Raw genomic sequence first — 7,420 nt, 5'->3', positions numbered from 1 at the left:
AATCTAACCCTGTCACTAAATATCCTTGGAATATTTTGAGCTCTAACACATGGCTGTTTTGAACCTGAGAGCCAGATGTGAGTGAGAAGGTTCTATATCATCCTCTTCTAAATCATTATGCCTCATATTTTTTGAGTCATCTCTCTATATAGGTTGTTGATAAAGGTCTGTAAGGGAAAGAGATTCTTAAGGCCTCATATATGCATAGATATTATGCTTTGTACTTTTGGAAATAATTTGACATGTATTTTTATTGAGCATTCACTAATTGAAAATCATTTATTGAACACCTCCAAATGCCAGAGTGTTAGGCATTTGGAAATACAGTGGTTACAATGATCAACATAGTTTTTTTCACTGCGAGTCTAAAACCAAGTTATTCTCAGTAACTATGAAAAGTAGGGCAACTATTATGAAATTTATTATTTTGTGCATTTATTTATTAATTTGCTATGTTTTTTATGAGATTTTGCCATATACAGGGCACTGTGCCAGGGAATGCAATATTAAGCGAAACAGACATGACTCTTGCCTACTCTACTTGGAGCCTAAAACCTAGCTGTTCATGATTATCTTACAAGGTAGTAAATATTATTAATTCATTCACTCAACAAATATTTATAAAACACCCTCTATGTGCTACGTACTCATGAGAAAACTGAAGCTGGAGAGGTGAAATGACTTAACTAACATAATACAAGTTGGTGAGGAAGCTCAATCTAGAACACAAAATCTTTGGTGATCTAAATGACCTTCTCACTTGATCACATTATTATTATTTTTTGGTCTGTTAAGAATTCCTTTATTAATAGATACACACAAACTGTGAAGCACTAAGAAACTTAAACATCCAAGTCATAACAAACAGGTGGCAATTCAACATCCAGTGTTGACAGATTGCTTGAGGGAGACTGCAACAGACTGGACTTCCGCGGTGGAGAGAGCATCTTCAGAGGAGAAGGGGGGCCTATGTGTAACAGCTTTTCAAATTCCCTCTCCTCATCGAGGAGCATGACGGGGGCATTCCACTTAAGGGGAGCTGTGCTATCTGGTGCTCTTCAGACTGATTGAAAATTTCAATATCTAGAGGATTGAAGGGAAATAATTTTTCTGTTTCTGGATAGGTGTCATCCAAGACAGGAACCGAGCTTTTTGCTTTAACAGTCTTCTCCATCACCTTTTTGGCAGAGCAGTTTGTCTGTTTCTGTTTGCGAGGTCCATTCATCTTTACTGACTTTTCTGTAGCTCTGTTGACAGTTCCCAAAGCCTTTCTGGCAGCTTTAGGTAAGGCTGGTGGAGCATCAAACATTTTGCCAACACGTAGTGTTGAATCCTGAGGTCTCTCATCTAAAACTTTGATGGAAGGCCCAGACCCCAGCTTCAGCCCGTCCTTAGGAGCCATATGGGTGCTTGGTTCTCCGTTTTCCTTATCAACAAAGATCGCAGTAGCCATTCTGGATTAACCTCATTAGGATCAACAGCCAAAATCATCCACTATTCAGCCTCCAGCGGTCACGCCACGCTTGGCATTTGAGATCACATTGTCTTTTAAACCATGCAAAGGATGGGCAATGGGCAATGAGAATTACTTCCTAAGCACAACTTGCCACGTCTGTAAAAGAATTAGCATCAACATTGTCCCCTCAAACAAGGTATAGAAAGTTAAGTGGGAAAATTCCTCTAAACTTTAAATGTAACATTTACTTTCATATCACAGGGGGGCAAACAAACAAATAAACAAAAACTAGACCAAATATTTTTATCTCAAAAGACTGGGGCTCCATCAGAATGTACGTTTACAAATGAATAAATAGGACTGTTAGGGTGATTAAGGAAGAGTAAAAATTGTAGAATTTGTGGAGGGAAGAACACAGATCAGTGCTTTTGTAACTATTCACTTCAAGTAGATTTTTGTCTACAGTATATTTTCCCCCAAAGTCCCAGTATCCTATCTGTCTGTGCTGTTGGAGTTCCTGAGATTGTTTAATTGTTTCTGCCTTTCTTCTTTAGATTCCTTACTTTTACTAAAGTCATTCTTGACTTGGCTTTATCCAACATCTCTGACTCAGATTCTGATTCAGACGGATAAGAAAGGATGTGTTAAGGCCATCAAATATAGAACATTTAATGCTTAAAGGACTATAAGTTTCTAAGTAGCATAAATTCTCATAATTTGGAATCAGGGTTGGAAAATACCACTTTCTGAAGTGGTAACTAACAAGCATAAACATAATATGACATGAGTTACCTAGTTGAAATATTCCTAGGAAATGACATACCTTAAGAGAAGTAGGACAATATGAAAGAAGACAAAAAAGTTTGAATAAATCAAAGAATAAAGCTGAGAGAAAGTGGTAGGGAGGTCATCTCTGTACCATGAGATAACTTGGTCCCGGGAGGTCTTGCTTTTCTGATCTGCACATGAATTCCAGGTGGCTATGGGAGTGTTCAAGAGCCCTTGGGAGAGTTGACAGGGAGGCTTCCTGTCAGATCACTGATTCTCTTGGAGTCGTCTCTCCCTCTCAGATCATGTGTAGAATTGTGTCCCTCCAGTGGTGTTGATGATAACATTCTACCTTACAATGTAGTTATTAATTGAGTGAATGGCCTTCCTGTAATCTCTTAGACTATAATCTAAAAGGATTGGTGTATTCTTAGTTCTATTCCCATATTTATAGCTTCAAACATAGTTCCTGGTACATGGCAGAGAGTCAATGAGTATTCTTTTTTAAAGATTTATTTTATTGGGGAAGGGGAACAGGACTTTATTGGGGAACAGTGTGTACTTCAGGACTTTTCTCCAAGTCAAGTTGTCCTTTCAATCTTAGTTGTGGAGGGTTCTGTTCAGCTTCATGTTGTTGTCCTTTCAGTCTTAGTTGTGGAGGGAGCAGCTCAGCTCCAGGTCTAGTTGCCGTTTTCTAGTTGCAGGGGGCGCAGCCCACCATCCCTTGCAGGAGTTGAACTGGCAACCTTGTGGTTGAGAGCCTGAGCTCCAACCAACAACTGAGCCATCCGGGAGGCAACTCAGCTCAAGGTGCCATGTTCAATCTTAGTTGCAGGGGGCAAAGCCCACCATCCCTTGCAGGACTCGAGAAATTGAACTGGCAACCTTGTGGTTGAGAGCCCACTGGCCCATGTGGGAATCGAACCGGCAGCCTTTGGAGTTAAGAGCACGGAGCTCTAACTGCCTGAGCCACCGGGCCGGCCCTCAATGAGTATTCTTGAATGTTCAATGAGTGAAATAGAACATGTGTGTGAGCATGAATATTACTCAAGTATAGAGGTGAAAATGTAAAATGTATCATTCGATTTTTATTGCAATTAACTTCTTTAGTAGTTGTTGCTTCCGTTGTTGTTACCTTTCAATTTAGTATAATAAACAATCAAATACTGTGTTTCCCTGAAAATAAGACCTAGCCAGATAATCAGCTCTGATGGGTCTTTTGGAGCAAAAATTAATATAAGACCCGGTCTTATTTTACTATAATAAAAAACTGGGTCTTTATAATATAATGTAATGTAATATAATATAATATAATACAATATAATATAATATAATGTAATGTAATAGTAGGTCTTATATTAATTTTTGCTCCAAAAGACGCATTAGAGCTGATTGTCCATCTAGGTCTTATTTTCAGGAAAACACGATAGTGCAATATTGGAAAGCTAGTTTCCTAGTGGAGGCAGATAAAACAATAAGATAATAACAAAATGATCATTGAAAGGAATGCCATGAACAGAAACTCACTCTGGACAATGTGACCTCTTTGGGCAAGAGCATATACGGGCAGACCAGGCAGCATGAAGTGTTTTCATTACTAATATCTTGCGTTTGAATTAATTTATTGTTCTTTTCATAAAACAGTTACCATAGATTTCTCAGATTTTGTCCCTTGGTTGAATATAAGTCAGAATATACACATACATTTCTGTTTGTACCCACTTAGAAATATGCCCATTTTCATAGAAAATGAAATCAATGTTGAGATCACAAATAATTTTCTGATTGAAAACAATGTTACCAATATATAGTGAATAGCTGAGTTCTCAGCTGATTGAGTGTGAAAACAAAGAGCTTGGTTCCATTCTCTGGAACCAGAATGCCTGAACTTGAATTTCAGTTCTTCCTCCTGCTAGCTCTGTGACTAGTTACTCAACCTCTCTGTGCCTCAGTTTCCTAATATACAAATTAGAAATAGTAATAGTTCTGGTTTATAGGGTCATTGAGAGGATTTAATGACTATATATTAAGTTGTTAGAATGGTGTCTGACACATAATAAGTGTTGGCTATTATTATTAACAATCAAGTGTTGCTAATAATATTAATATCAAGATGTAATAAAATATTAATAATATTAAATTAAAAAATTTAGAACCACTGTATATTGTAGTATTAACAAATGTTGACCGAGAAAATAATATGATGATAAAAACTTTTACAAATTGTCATACTTTTAAATAAGTTTATATTTTGTTAATCAATAGCATTTATATATACTTTTGAAAAATAGCAATGCTGGGTATTTAAAAATGTACGTGAATATATCTGTTTGCATTGTGGGTTTGTAAAAAAAGAATTTTCCTTCCATCTTTCTAAGTTCTTCTAGCTGCGCTAGTAATCCAATGAATGTGAGACAGGAGAAAATGTCCAAAATTTATTACAGATGTATATGCGGGTGTGCCATAAGAATATGAGACATCCAAGGACAGTTTGGTCAGTTGAGGCTTATATGCCGTTCTGGAGCTAAGGCGAGGTGGAGGAGGTGTGGTTGGGACTTCAAAGAGCAGGAAGGCACTTCACACGGAGATGGAAAAGCAAATGTTTGGTAAATAAATGTTTGCTGGACCATTTTTAACAATGGGACACGGAGGACTTTGATCAAATGGGCCTGCTAGGTTCCCCTCTGTCCATCACACGCTAGTTTATATTAAACTACAGGTATTTGTGATGATATCTCCCTTCCTGGAACAGGTTCTCTATTAATTGCTTCAGGCAGGTAAAGACACAAAGGTTCTTCTTGAGTCTTTTGTTTCTTAAAAATAACCAGCTAAAAATCAATATCCCAAAAGGTACATTTTTGGTGGCAAGCTCTGCTTCCCTTTAGTACACACATATATACTAGTGTGTTCATATATATGTATATGCATACAGAGCAGTGTTCATTCAGTCTTCACATGAAGCATAGTGAGTGTATGAATTTATGGCCCTTGAGGCATCCATGGTGTGTGCAGCCCTCAGTTTGGGAACCACTGGCTCCCTAAATCTTTATGTTCATTCTATGTATCAGCCATACAAATTAGTACCAACCTTTTTCCTGAAAGAATTCCATTGATGCTGAAAGAAATCAGGCTGCAGTTGATTGAATACATTTAAACATGGTTTAAAAACCCCAACAGAACTCGTACAGTATCTCACTTAGGCTAGTGGAATTCACACGATACCAGGGGTTTCATGGATCTGATGGAGATAAGTGAAGGAAGAGCCAAGGGGAATTTGGGATTGGAGGTAGTGTGGACAGCAGAGTCGTTAAAAGCCCACAGCAACTCTGTAAGGAAGGTGGTATTATTGTCTCTCTTCACAGATAAGAACATGGAGATGCAGAGCAATTCAGTAACTTGCTCAAAGTCTTACTTACAATGGAGCTGAGCTTCAAATCTAAGACTGGCTGACATCAGAGCACTATACTTTTACGCTATCATCCTTCCAATACTGGCTCTCATTTTAAGATGGCCTCAGGATTGTGCATGTTTTTGTGTTATATTTTTTATTTTGCCTGACCCCCAGAGCAAACCACATCAGTATAATGCAGATAGAGACAACAGAAGAATAGACGAGCTATTCATCATGACACCCAGCAGCAAGGAAGGGTCTGGGATCTTCCATGAAATTCCTTATAGGCCAGAGACTAAAATCTAGGTTATTTGAATCCGTTACTTGGGTATAGCTAGACAGCAAAGATTAGGCCTATAGATTAGGCCTGCTTAAATGCCTGTGGGCAGGGAGGTAAAACAAGCAGGGTAGACCTAAGTTTTCACTGCAGAGGTGGAGGTTGTGGAGCTGATGAAGAGAGTGGTAAGAAAGAGGCCATTCTAAATGATTGGTTACCTTTCAAAGGAGGGAATGCAGTGGACAAGGGAAGACCCTATTGAGATCAAGGAGCATATGTCCAAAGGGTTATAAGGGATGGGAAGGAAAGCAGTCTCACTTAGACACAAGGAAAAGAAGGAGGCTCATAGCTGGTATCCGTCAATCTCCCAGGAGGCCTGTGATGTAGGGTAGAGTGAGAGGTAGGGGTGGGAGGAAGGGTGATCTGTAATGAGAAAGTGTATTCTTTATCATTTTTAGCTGCTCTGTGCTATAAGATGGCATTTGACTGTCTGGTCTTGTCTTAGGTCAATACTTTCTAAGGTATTTACCTCTTAGTTCTGACATCTGGCCCATGCTTTCCCCTCTCTTCTACCATCCTTTTCTCCTTCCAGACTGTCTCAGGGTTTTCTTCCTTTGATTCCAGGGAACACTCTTCTATTGCCTTATTTTGTCAAATATTATTCTTGTGAGTGAGGTTTGTTAAACTCCTTCTCTTGGTCTCAAGTCCCCATGCCGAGTTCCTGATGACCCTGTAAAGATGCCACAATGAGTAAAGAGTTACTTACTTTTTAAGTAAACAGTTATTTATTGAGCCTGTAGTATGTATAAGGCACTGGGAAAATCATGATCAATGAAACATAGTCTTTCCTTTAATGAGGTGACATCCCTTTATGACAAGGACCTTTTCAGATGTGAAAACACAATAACAAAGACATGTATGTAATCCAGTGTAAGAATATAATATTAAGAATACGTTCAAAGCTGAATGTGAACCAGTCTTTCTCAAGGGCGCCACCACGTCTGTGGAGCCCATTCCGTCTCAGGGGAATTCTACCTGCTGCAAAGGTTAGTGTAGGTCATTACCTGGCAATCGGGCAGGGGTAAGAACAGAGGAATGGAGACTGAGGGGATGAGTTATGGACTGTGATCAGATACATTTTTCAGTGAACAGAGGGCTGTATTGGCCTAGAGTTGACCTCTGAGTCTCCCTGATCAGCTTTAATGGAAGTCTGGAAGAAACACAGTTACAACATGTAAGTTAATGTTGCTTTCCTATCATAAAGACAACATTTCTTGACATGATCTCCTCTTTTTCCTCTCCTTATTGAGATTAAAATTGGGTGGCTTAGTCTCAAATATATATATATATTTTAAAGAGGACTTTATTGGGGAACACTATATACTTCCAGGACTTTTTTCCAAGTCAAGTTTTTGTCCTTTCAATCTTAGTTGTGGAGGGTGCCATTCAGCTTCAAGTTGTTGTCCTTTCAGTCTTAGTGGTGGAGGGTGCCATTCAGCTTCAAGTTGTTGTCCTTTCAGTCTTAGTT

The 7,420-nt window shown here is 38.7% G+C and overlaps 1 pseudogene; it reads right to left on the bottom strand.

The window, feature by feature from the left end:
• Positions 1-381: 381 nt before the first annotated feature.
• LOC109460035 (securin pseudogene) lies at positions 382-1,608 on the bottom strand (annotated as a pseudogene).
• Positions 1,609-7,420: the final 5,812 nt, after the last annotated feature.

This window comes from Rhinolophus sinicus, chromosome 1, assembly GCF_057876585.1.
Source record: "Rhinolophus sinicus isolate RSI-liver-muscle chromosome 1, RSI-T2T, whole genome shotgun sequence".
Classification (NCBI taxonomy): domain Eukaryota; kingdom Metazoa; phylum Chordata; class Mammalia; order Chiroptera; family Rhinolophidae; genus Rhinolophus; species Rhinolophus sinicus.
The sequence above is the reverse complement of the archived record's forward strand: the minus strand, read 5'-3'. Positions and strand labels throughout refer to the sequence as shown.